The sequence below is a fragment of the Vulpes vulpes genome, chromosome 4, assembly GCF_048418805.1.
Source record: "Vulpes vulpes isolate BD-2025 chromosome 4, VulVul3, whole genome shotgun sequence".
Taxonomy (NCBI): Eukaryota; Metazoa; Chordata; class Mammalia; order Carnivora; family Canidae; genus Vulpes; species Vulpes vulpes.
In genome coordinates, this window is record NC_132783.1 from 113927526 (window position 1) to 113939222 (window position 11697).

Consider the following 11697-nt stretch of genomic DNA (forward strand, 5'->3'; position numbering starts at 1 on the left):
GCTGTCTTAAAATCCCTTAATTCTGATTGAGTTCAGAAGGAAGGTATCCTCCCCCTTTCCCAAGGGGTCGGAGCCCTGTGTCTGTCCCCTGTCCCTAGGAACACTCAACTTCTGGCACAGTTTGGTGTGGAATAAGGATGGCTGTGCTGTGTAACTCCCCATGTGGCCTCAGGCCAGCCCCTGCACTCAGCGCTCAGCGTCCCCTTCTCTACAAGGAAGGGCTTGGCATTGATGGCACCCAAGAGCCCATAATGCTCGGGGATGTGTTGATTCGAATCAAAGTTTCAGAACTCCCCCTGGAGGCTGGGTCTTTGCAGTGGCAGAAGAAGCAGAGATGTGAGAGATAGAAGGATCTGGAAAGACAGCAATGGGGACCTGATTCAAAATGAGAGTTCCTTCTGCCCAGAAACAGCCAGGAGCTGGCCCCAAACACAGCTTTAGTAACGGAACAACAGCTTCCATTAAGTAATCAGGGGACACTGCAGCTTCCTTGTTATCCTTGTCTTGTCTCTTATAAATTCGAATAGGTTCATAACCATTTAAATAATAGTTATGAAAAAAAAATAAATAATTGTTATGGTCACTTTGTACTGTAACATAAAATCACGTAGTTTACCATATTTTGGGAAATGCCGTCAAACATGATCATTGTACAATGGATGCGTCTGTCCTCCTGTGTCCCCTGGGGACTCGGGTGACACACCCCTGGACTTCGAGATGGTGGACAGGGTGTGATTAAAGCCTTCTGATTTTGAGCAGATTTTCATTTGGACCTTAGCTCTCCTAGCACATGGTAGATGTGATACAAATGGTAACCACTACTATTATGTATAGTGAAATGAAATTATTGCATATTGTAAGACATAAAATAAAACATGAACTCATTTCTCGTGTTTAAAAAATAAGATGCCTATCACATGTACTTCATTAGGCATAGAATACCTCCAGAAAGAGCAGCAGAGCATTGACAGTTGTGGCTGCCTGTAGGGAAGGGAATGAAGAGCCTGGGGACTGGGGGCTGGGAAGTAGGGAGTTTGCTGTACATTCTGTACTTTAAAAAATGCCATGACATTTAAACTTTACAAACGTACAGCTTTTAAAAATAATTAATAGGCTGATTCTAGGCCTGGAGCAGGAAATGTGCAAGATGAGTCCGGAACGTCTTATAATCAATATTAAAGAACAAGGGAGCTCTCAGAGTCTACTGGGGTCATGCGAAACTGAAGAGGCTCTCACTGGCTAAAGATAGGAGGAGAACAAGGAGTATTAATATAGTAAATAACTGCAATGAATCTAGAGTTCATAAAGAAACATCCATCTGCACATACCTCATTCATCTCTTGTGGAGGATGCTGGGTATGGCCTATCACAAAAATAGACCCAATTCTTCACCCTTCCCTGAAAACTTGGGGGAATTTTGCAGCTCCTCCTACTGGAAGGCAGAGTCTATTACCCCCTCTCCCTTCTCCTTACCCCTCCCTCCCTTGAATCTAGGAGTGGCCACAGGATTTGCTTTAGCCAGTGGATGCTGGTGAACGGACCAAACAGTAGGTTGAAACGTGCTTGCATGGATGGGCTTGCTCCTGAGCTCCTGCCCTCGGAGGAAGAACACGTCCCAGCCTGACTCTCTGGCCCCACAAGAACGAAAGACACATAGAACAGATCTGAGCCCAGAAGCAGCCTGGGGCCAAGTTCCACCTATTTCGTCTAAACCCAGCTGCCCCACAGACATTCCAGAAACAACCACAAACTTGCCTTTTACACCACTGTGTGTAGATGTTTTGTTACTCAGCATTATTGTGGTGATAGTTGGCTGACACAGATGTTATAATGGTAATACAGTTTGCTTTAAAAAAAAAAAGCCCTACATTTCAGAGATATATACTAAAATATTTACAAATGAAAAAAATTAAATCATTTTAAGAGAAAAATTGTACTTTGTTGTCAGACCATGTGTCAACCATGTGTTCTATGTTGAGTCCCGCACCCTGAGGCACTTTTCCTCCATGGTGATTCTAGAGGTTTGGAGTCCTATAGTGTTATAATTGACGGATCCTCTGGACTATGCTGTCTATGTCCTCAGTTGGGGAGTCTGTGGATCATAGGGAAGAAGTAACTTGCCAAAGGTCACTATGAGCTGAGACCCCACCCAAGACCCCTTCCTTTTTCTGTTCCTTCATACTGGTATGAGCAAGAGGCCACAGTTGGGTCTGGGCATCAGCATGCCTTCCTGGGCCCCATCTCTGACCCAGCCTAGAAAGATCCAGAATTGCCAAGGTGTACAAAGAAATCTCTTCCAATCTTCATCCTCTGGCTATGCAAAAATCCCATAAAAGGCCATCCAGATCCCCAAGGGTCTGGTACAGACCCAGGACACACCTAGTGCCTCAGCCATCACAGTAACACCCGTTCCTCCCACCTCGAGGCTTTTGGTCCACTCAGGCTCACTTCAGTCCTTTGGTGTCATTCAAATTCCATATGATTGCAGGACCCAAATGATTCCCTTGGTTTTTTGTTTTGCTTTTTGGGTTTTTAAAAAATTTATTTATTCATTTCAGAGAGAGAGAGAGAGAGAACACAAGCAGGGGTAGAGGCAGAAGGAGAGGGAGAAGCAGACTCCCCACTGAGCCAGGAGCCCCACGTGGGGCTTGATCCCAGGACTTGGAGATCATGACCTGAGCCAAAGGCAGACACACAACATTCCGAGCCACCCAGGGACCCAAATTACCTTGGTTTTATAGATAAAGATACTGAGGGCCCAGGGAACCCTTCAAAGTCTCCTGGGGCATCAGAGGCCATCTACAACCCACCTACCCAGGCGAGGCTAGGTCTAGCCTACATATATAGCAGGCTTTCAAGATGTCCCCAAGCTCAGCTGCCAGACTTTCCAGTCCTCACTGCCTGCCCAGAAAACCTCCTTCCCCACAAGGGCCCAGGACAGCTGGGCTGGAGCAAGTGCTTCATGTTCTATGGCTGCTGGGCAATTTGGGATTCACTGACCATGGTCTTCTCTGCCCTAACATCTGCATAGCCAACTTGTTCATGTCCTACAGGTCTGTACCCAAAAGTTGTATTATTAATTATTTAATGAATTATCATGCTAAGTGAAAGAAGCCAGTCACATACTGCACGATCCCACTTATGTGAAATGTCTAGAAGAGCCAAGTCCACAGAGACAGAAAGTGGATCAGTGGTTGCCAGGGACTGGAGGTAAAGAGGAATAGGGGGAGGGGCTGGGGTGAGGTTTTGTTTTGGTATGATGAAAATGTGCTGGGGGATACCTGTGTGGTTCAATCAGTTAAGGGTCTGCCTTCAATTCAGCTCAGGTCCTGATCCTACAGTCTTGGGATCAAGTCCCATGTCAAGCTCCCTGCTCAGTGGGGCTCTACTTCTCCCTCTGCCTGCTGCTTCCCTTGCTTGTGCTCTCTCACTTTTTCTGACAAATAAATAAATAAAATCTCAAAAAAAGTGCTGGAATTACATTGCAATGATAGTTACTCTGTGAATATACTAAAAGCCACTGAATCGCCTACTTTAAAGGGTGAATTGTATGATATGCAAATTATATCTCTATAATGCTATTTTTTAAAGAGTGAAATAGGAAAAGAAAAATGGCCTCATGAAGGAGGCCCTCCCTGACTATCCTATAGGAAACTGCAATCCCTCTCTGCCCCTCACACTTAGCCTCACTCTGCTTAATTGTTGTCTGAAACACTTCTCACCAGGAGCCATGTGACCTGTGTGTTTGTTTATCGCCCCTCTCTTCCAGCAGAATATAAGCAGGAACCTCTTCTGTCTTGCAAACCACCACACCTGCAACACCCAGCATGCTGGATGATGTGTGGTAAGCATCAGGACATGGTTGTTGAACTCCCAGTCATTTATAAGGCTCCCCTCCAGTTGTCCCCATAGTCAACTGGGGATCCTGAGAAATGATGTCTCTTAAGCATCTCCAAGCCAAAATTTTAGAGGGCCTCTCCTTTGGTAATCCATCTGCCTTGCTCCCCTCTCATTCTGGCCCACCAGCTCCTAGACCCCCATGGAGCCTAGTCCCATGACTGAAGGCTGCCCCCTCCATGACATTTTCTTTTTTCCCTGCTGGCTGTGTCGTTCAAGGTGACAGCGTCCCACCTAACCTGTCTCCTTCCTGCCTCTTCCACACCTGGCATGCTCCTCTCTGCACAGCACAGTGACCTTTTTGCAAATGCAGCTCTGGGCTGATCTGTACCGCCTCTGCTTTAAACTCATCAGGGACTCCCCACCGCATCAGGATAAAGGCTAAAGGCTTTCCCTGAACTGCCTCCCGCCATGCTCCCCTTGCAGGCTCGCCCTCCTCTATGGAGTTCCAGCCTCACAATGCCTTCTAGGTCTTTGAACTCAAAGCCCTCTCTCTTGCTGCTAGTCCTTGTACTGTCTGTTCCCTCTGCATGGAACACTTGTCTGGTCCTCTGTTTGACTTCAGGACTTAGCTTAAATGTTGCTTCCTCCAGAAACTTCCCCAGATCCTGGAGGTCCTGTGCATCTTGTTTCTCTTTTTATACTGTTTCATCTGCATATTTGTCTGTCTTCCTACTAGGCTGAACTCTCCTATGACTGGGGCGGGGGGGGATGTCTTGCCCTGCTCAGGGCCCAGCCAGGGTCCAGTGTGCATTAGGTGATCATTCAACACTCCAATCAACAAAGGGGCAAATGAGTCAACACACCCCTTCCTCTAGGCCTTTACTTCTGCCTCTCTTCCTGCCTGCACTACCTCCTTCCTCCTTTCCCTCCTTTCCAGTCCTGCCCACCCAGTCAGGTACAGTTCAAGTCCCATCTCCTCAGAGAAACCTTCCCTGATGCCTATAGCAGAAATGCAACTCCTGTCCTCCTGTGTCCCCTGGGGACTCGGGTGACACACCCCTGAAAACTGGGCTCGGGCATGTTCTGTCTCCCGCTTCACTGCCAGCAACATGAGGGAAGCCCTGTGGCTGTGCCTGGCCCCAGAGACTCGGGCCTCAGGGAGGATGCAGAGAAGGTGCTGAGTGCAGATAGAGCTGGGGAGACATAGCTGAGGATGCTTGAGCAAGTGCATGTGTCACCCAAGAGTTCATGTGTCAAAGAGTCAGAAGGACTCACAGCTAGAACGGGTCATCCAGCCATATGCTACACCTGAACCCCCAGGGAAGGAATTTTATTGATGACTCACTATGGAGCACTTACTATCTGCCAGGCTTTGGCTGAACTCTTTTTTTTTTTTTTTAAGACTTATTTATTTATCCATGAGAGACACAGAGAGAGAGGCAGAGACTCTCATAGGCAGAGGGAGAAGCAGGCTCCATGCAGGGAGCCCAATGTGGGACTCAATCCAGGATCCTGGGATCACGACCTGAGCCAAACCTAGGCACCCAACCGCGGAGCCACCCAGGCATCCCTCTGGCTGAACTCTTTAGCACAGCATCTCACATAATCATCACAACTGCCTTACGCATTAGGCACTACTGTTGCCATCATTTTATTTTACATATGGAGGAAGTGAGGCTCGGAGAAGTGTGGTAACTTCCTCTGGGTCACACAGTAAGCAAGTACCGAGGTAGAGATTCTTAATTTCCCTTCATGACTAAGGCATGCCACCTCTAGAGCATCACCCAGAGATAAACATCCAGCCTCCACTTGCTTCCTACTGTTGTGAGAGAGCTCACCACATACCAGGACATTCTTTCATTTACTCATTAAGTTAATAAATATCTATTGAGCACTACTACGTGCAGACACTCACTGTGTTTGCCATTGGGTTGAGGGAGGTGCAAGATATCTGTTGTCATGGAACTTATATTCTAGAAAGCAGGCATAGACAGAGGCCAATGAAAAGTAAAAATCCGAAGGGGCACATGCACCCCAATGTTTATAGCAGCAATGTCCACAATAGCCAAACTATGGAAAGAGCCCAGATGTCCATCAACAGACGAGTAGATAAAGAAACTGTGGTGTAGGGCAGCCCCAGTGGCGCAGCGGTTTGGCCCCGCCTGCAGCCCGGGGTGTGATCCTGGAGACCCAGGATCGAGTCCCACGTCGGGCTCCCTGCATGGAGCCTGCTTCTCCTTCTGCCTGTCTCTCTCTCTCTCTCTCTCTCTCTCTCTCTGTGTCTCTATGAATAAATAAATAAAATCTTTAAAAAAAAGAAAAAGAAACTGTGGTGTATATATACAATGGAATACTACTCAGCCATCAAAAAAGGAAATCTTGCCATTTGCAATGACATGGATGGAACTAGAGGATATTAGGCTAAGTGAAATAAGTCAATCAGAGAAAGACAATTATCATATGATCTCACTCATACATGGAATTTAAGAAACAAAACAGAGGATCATAGGGGAAAGGAGGGAAAAATAATATGAAATCAGAGAGGGAGACAAACCAGAACAAACTCTTTTTTTGAAAAATATTTTATTTATTTATTTATTCATGAGAGACAGAGAAAGAGGCAGAGACGTAGGCAGAAGGAGAAGCAGGCTCCCTACTGGGAGCCTGATGTAGAACTCAATCCCAGGGGATCACGCCCTGTACCAAAGGCAGATGCTCAACCACTGAGCCACCCTGGCACCCCCCAAAACTCTTAATTATAGAAAACAAACTGAGAGTCACTGGAGGGGGAGGGTGGGGGATGGGATAACTGGGTGATGGGTATTAAGGAGGGCACGTGATGTGATGAGCACTGGGTGTTATATATGACCAATGAATCACCAAATTTTACTTCTGAAACTAATAATACACTATATGGTTATTACTTGGATTTAAATAAAATTTAAAAATTTTAAAAAAAATATTTTATTTATTTATTTATGATAGACAGAGAGGCAGAGACACAGGCAGAGGGAGAAGCAGGCTCCATGCCGGGAGCCTGACACAGGACTCGATCCTGGGACCCCAGGATTGCACCCGGGGCCAAAGGCAGGAGCTAAACTGCTGAGCCACCCAGGGATCCCCTTAAAAAACATTTTAATGGCAGTGGTAAATTCTAGGCAGAGTTAAAATAGACCAGGCAGCCTGGGTGGCTCAGCGGTTTAGTGCTGCCTTCAGCCCAGGGAGTGATCCTGGAGACCCAGGATCGAGTCCCATGTCGAGCTCCCTGCATGGAGCCTGTTTCTCCCTCTGCCTGTGTCTCTGTCTCTCTGTCTCTCTCTCTCTCTGTGTGTGTGTCTCTCATGAATGAATGAATAAATAAAATCTTTAAGAAAAAAAAGAATTAAAATAGATCAATGAAACAGAAGGACAGGGTAGCACGTTTAGATGGAGTGGACTGGGAAGGCCTCATTGAAGAGATCATATTTTAGCTGAAACGTAAATGACAAGAGAAAGCTAGACTGGAGCTGAGGAAAAGCATTCCAGGCAGAGAGAACAGCAAGTGCAAAGGCCATGAGGCAGGGATGAGCGGCATGTGTTTGATGCACAGAGGTGCAGCCTCTGCCTGCAGGGCCGGCTGGGTAGTGTTGGGGAGATGGCTCCCCAAGTTGGAATTCGGGCTGGGAAATGGTTTCCTTGTGGAAAGAGCACTTTTTAGGGACTCAGAGGACAAAATTTGAGTCTGTGTGACCTTGGATGGGTACCTCTCCATCTCTGGGCCTCTGTTTCCCTATCCACAGTCTGACGTAGTTGGTATTTGCTAAGAGCTTCCCAGGCCTGAGATGCAAGCCCATGCCATCCCTTCAAGGTCCTGGACCCGCACAGGATTCGGGAGGCAGGCCACAGGACTGGGGAAGCCACAGTTGCCCCCTACCTGCAATGCCTCTGCTCCTAGGAATGGAAGCAGAGATGCAGGAAGGGCTTCAGCCCTTATGTTAGCAATGGTCCCATTTCCTGCAGGCCCTGTTCCTGAGGAACATTCCCCCAGGGTTGTCAGTCCTGTCCCACTTTCCTTAACAACCTTGAAATGATACAAAACTGGTGGGAGATTTTGCCTCTACCCCATGAGTAACTTCAGGCAGGCCCTTCACCCTCTGGGCCTCAGTGTTCCCAGCTCTGACCTTCCTGATGCCCAAGCTATCTCAGTGGGCCTAAAGGCTGCCACAAGGTTGCCATGGTGGCAGGCTACAGGCTCCTGCTCCCAGCATCTGCGGGGGTTGCAGTAGCCACCATGCAGGTGAATGGTGCCTCGGTGGGGCCCCTTATTGCGAGAGTCCGCAAAGGAGACCTGGGGAGGGAATGTGCTTTATGTGCTTTACCCACAGGAGCGGGCTGGGTTGGGTTGTGAGTCTGGTTAACGTCTCTGTGCTTTAGGCCTGTTGCCTGTTGACAGGATTTTTTGTTTAATTGGAGGCATAAGAAAACAATAACATCTGTTGGCATGAAGAAAGCTGCAGGAGCCCCGTGAGGAGAGCTCCAAAGGAGGTGTGTGTGTGGAGGGGGAGAGGAGATCTCAAGTCTGAGCTCTGCCACAAGAGCTGGGTGACCCTGGGCAAGTCACTATGGCCTCAGTTTTGCCATCTGGAAATGAGAGGTTGGACTATAGCTGGCCCAAAAAGCACCTGCATCAGGATTCCCCAGGGAGCCTATTTAATTCAGATTCCCAGTTCTGTCCAGCTCCACTGACTCGGAATCTCCTGGAGGAAGAAGCCCGTAAACGCACCACAACCCGAGTGTGACTTGGCAGGTCCTGCATCATGGAGTGAGAATTGGCACTGTGGTTCCCAAGTGTCAGCACAGGGTCTGGCACATGGGAATTGTTAGCTATTCTCATGAGCTGAAAGTCAAGGGGATTTTCACCAGAATGTTAATGGGTAATATATAATTCTAGTGATTTCAATTTTTTCTTTTTTACCATTGACTTTTTCCAGTGGACATGTATGGTGGTGTAACTGACAAATATAATTATGGGAGAAACTGAGATGACTTTACAATGTGGATGTAGTCTTTTTGGTAGGTGCACACATAATTATATTTAAATTTTGTTCTTAACTATATGACTTTCAGGTTATGACAGTAGTGCAGGCTTACTAAAGTAAGTAAAACAACAGAACGCAAATGTGTGCATGTGACAGGTTGTTATCCAAACCCTCCCTGCCTCTACCCCCAAGGGCGAAGAGCCCACTGGGGATAATTCCACACTATTCCTCTTGCTCACACAGACTGACACCCTGGCATATGGTCCGTTTGGGATTTTTTGTTGTTGTTGCTTTTACTAAAATCAAATCATCTCATACACCACCCTGCAATTTATTTTTCTCTCTTGAAATATATCACAGACATTTCTAGGACAGAAAACTAGTTCTATCTTATTTCTTTTAAGATTTGCTCAATAAATATTTAATTTTCTTTCTTGCCTCTACAAGGAGAAATAAATGAAAATAATAGCTACTTTTAAAACTTCAGGGTTCCAATTTTGAGCTTTGAGCTGGACCATTCCATACCCATCCCTCTTCAACACACATCGCCTCACACATATGCACATAGTGTGTGCACATACACAGATATGTACATGGGTGTACACACATCCCGTCTTTCCTCTCTCTGCATTGTTGGTGAACATGAAATCTCACCCTTTCAAGAGTAGGGAATGGGTCTTAGTCACCTGGGCTGGACTCACACTATGAAGTCAGACCGTCCTTCTGAATTAGCATTGAAAACCAGTAACAGCCAAAACCAGAAGGAGCCCCAGATCCTACCCAATTCTCAGGCTCTGGAAATGGGTTCTGCTGGTTTGGGGGGAGAGCAACTTTTGCTTTTACCCAACCACCCACCAAAACCTTCAACCCAGAGTTGCAAACTGAGGCCACATCTGCTACAGATGGGTTTAGTTTGGCCCAATCAGCACTGAAAATGTGTTTTAAGGGGTGCCTGGGTGGCTCAGTCAATTAAGTGTCTGCCTTCAGCTCATGTTATGATTGGGGTCCCGGGATCAAGTCCTACATAGGGCTCCTTGATCAGCAGAGTCTGCTTCTCCCTCTGCCCTCGCCCCACTTGTGCTGTCTCTTTCTGATAAAAATCTTTTTTAAAATGTGTTTAAAAAAATGTGTTTTAAGTTAAAACATTTTAAAATTGGGAAATTTCATATAATAGCCCAGATTCCTGCTTTTCCTGAAAATTCCAGGATTTGGCCACTCTGGGCTCAAATTCCCAAATGGCACGGCCAGCCGGCACTGAGCACTGCTGCCCCCTTAAGAGAGGGCACTGCCCTCCAGCACAGCCCCACCTGGTCTGCTCAGCTCAGCTGGTGTCTGCTGGCCCATAACACAGTGTAAGCCCTTGGAGGGATGTCTCACAGATGCACCTGCAGTAAGGACAGAGCGCCCAGAAGAACACTGGGATCCCAAGAAACCGTCCTTGCCAGGGGCCTCCTTTGGCCCTTCATTGGCTGAAATATGTCCCATCCCCCCGTATGCCGGGAAGTGACAACACCACAATACTAACAGCTACTATTTATTGAGTGCTCACTACGTGCTGGTCAACCGAGCTTAACACTTCCCTTTTAGGACCCCCTTTGACCCAACAGTCCTGTCCACGCATTATGGTCTCCACCAACCTGATGAAGAAACCTAGGCTCTGAGAGCTTAGGTAACTTGCCCAATTAACACCATTAGCAGGTGGTGGAGCTTGGATTGCAACCTAGCTCCAGAGCAGGAAGGAGTACTTAGCTGGTGAGCCGCCCTGCCAGGAGGAGCAATGTGATTGGCTCATTTGCATTCAAACCTAACTCAGAGGGAGTATCCCAGGGCTGTGGGCCACCTCAGCTTGCCCTCCCCTGTGGAGATAACAGAGTGGTGAAGAGCAGACCTCCAGTGTTAGACCTGAGCTCAGAACCCAACTTTGGTAATACCATGTACTAGCTGTGGAACCTAAGGCAAGTGACTAAACTTTGAGTCTCAGCTTCCTTGTCTGTGACCTGGGAAGGATGTTAACACCTGGCGCTGAGGGTTATTGGAGAGCTGAGCTCGTGCATTTAAATGTTCTATGTATAGAGTTTTTCAGTGGCAGACATAAGAGAGTCTAGCTAAAAAGTGAACCAAAAAAAAGGATAGAAGGTCATGGAATACTCAGAATCCAAAGAAAAACTGAAGAACCAGGAAATGAGATAGCAGGAATAAAAGACAACCTTGCCAGGGAGTCACCACTGGAGCAGTAGGGTTCCAGCCTCTTTTCTCCCCGTCCTTTATTCAGAGTCCTGGGAGCCTTGCTGCCCTGGGTCCTGCTCCTACCTGGGTTATGTCAGGTTCCCTGGAAGCAGAGCTTGAGACCAGGATTCCTGCGTGACTTGTCTGCTGAGGTGGTGCTGGCAGAAAGAACTGGCAGGCAGCAGGACTGGTGAGGGAAGAAGCTGGTCAAAGATGGTGGTTTCAGGAGAAGTCTAGTCCCTGTCTGATCCCACTGGCAGGCTGGAGCATGGTCAGTACCATAGTCTGTCCACACTTGAGGCCCTGGGGTTGGGTTTACCCTCCAGGAGGCAGTCATTGACAGCAGGCCAACCCTAGGGGGAGAAGCACATCCTCTCAGGTAGCGCCAGGTAATTCACCTGGGGTAATTGTCCAGAGAATGAGGCAGCTAAGAGCCATTAGCATTCAGCATTTGCATCAGGGGGAGGGTTTGCTAGCCCAGGAAGGGAGTCTGGGCAGGGCACCCAGAGCATTATTGAATGTCCCAACAGCCCACACACAAGGAGGGAGAGGGGATTACCTGAAGAGAAATCAGGGCACTGTTTGCAGAAGAAGAACTGGATACAGAAAGCTA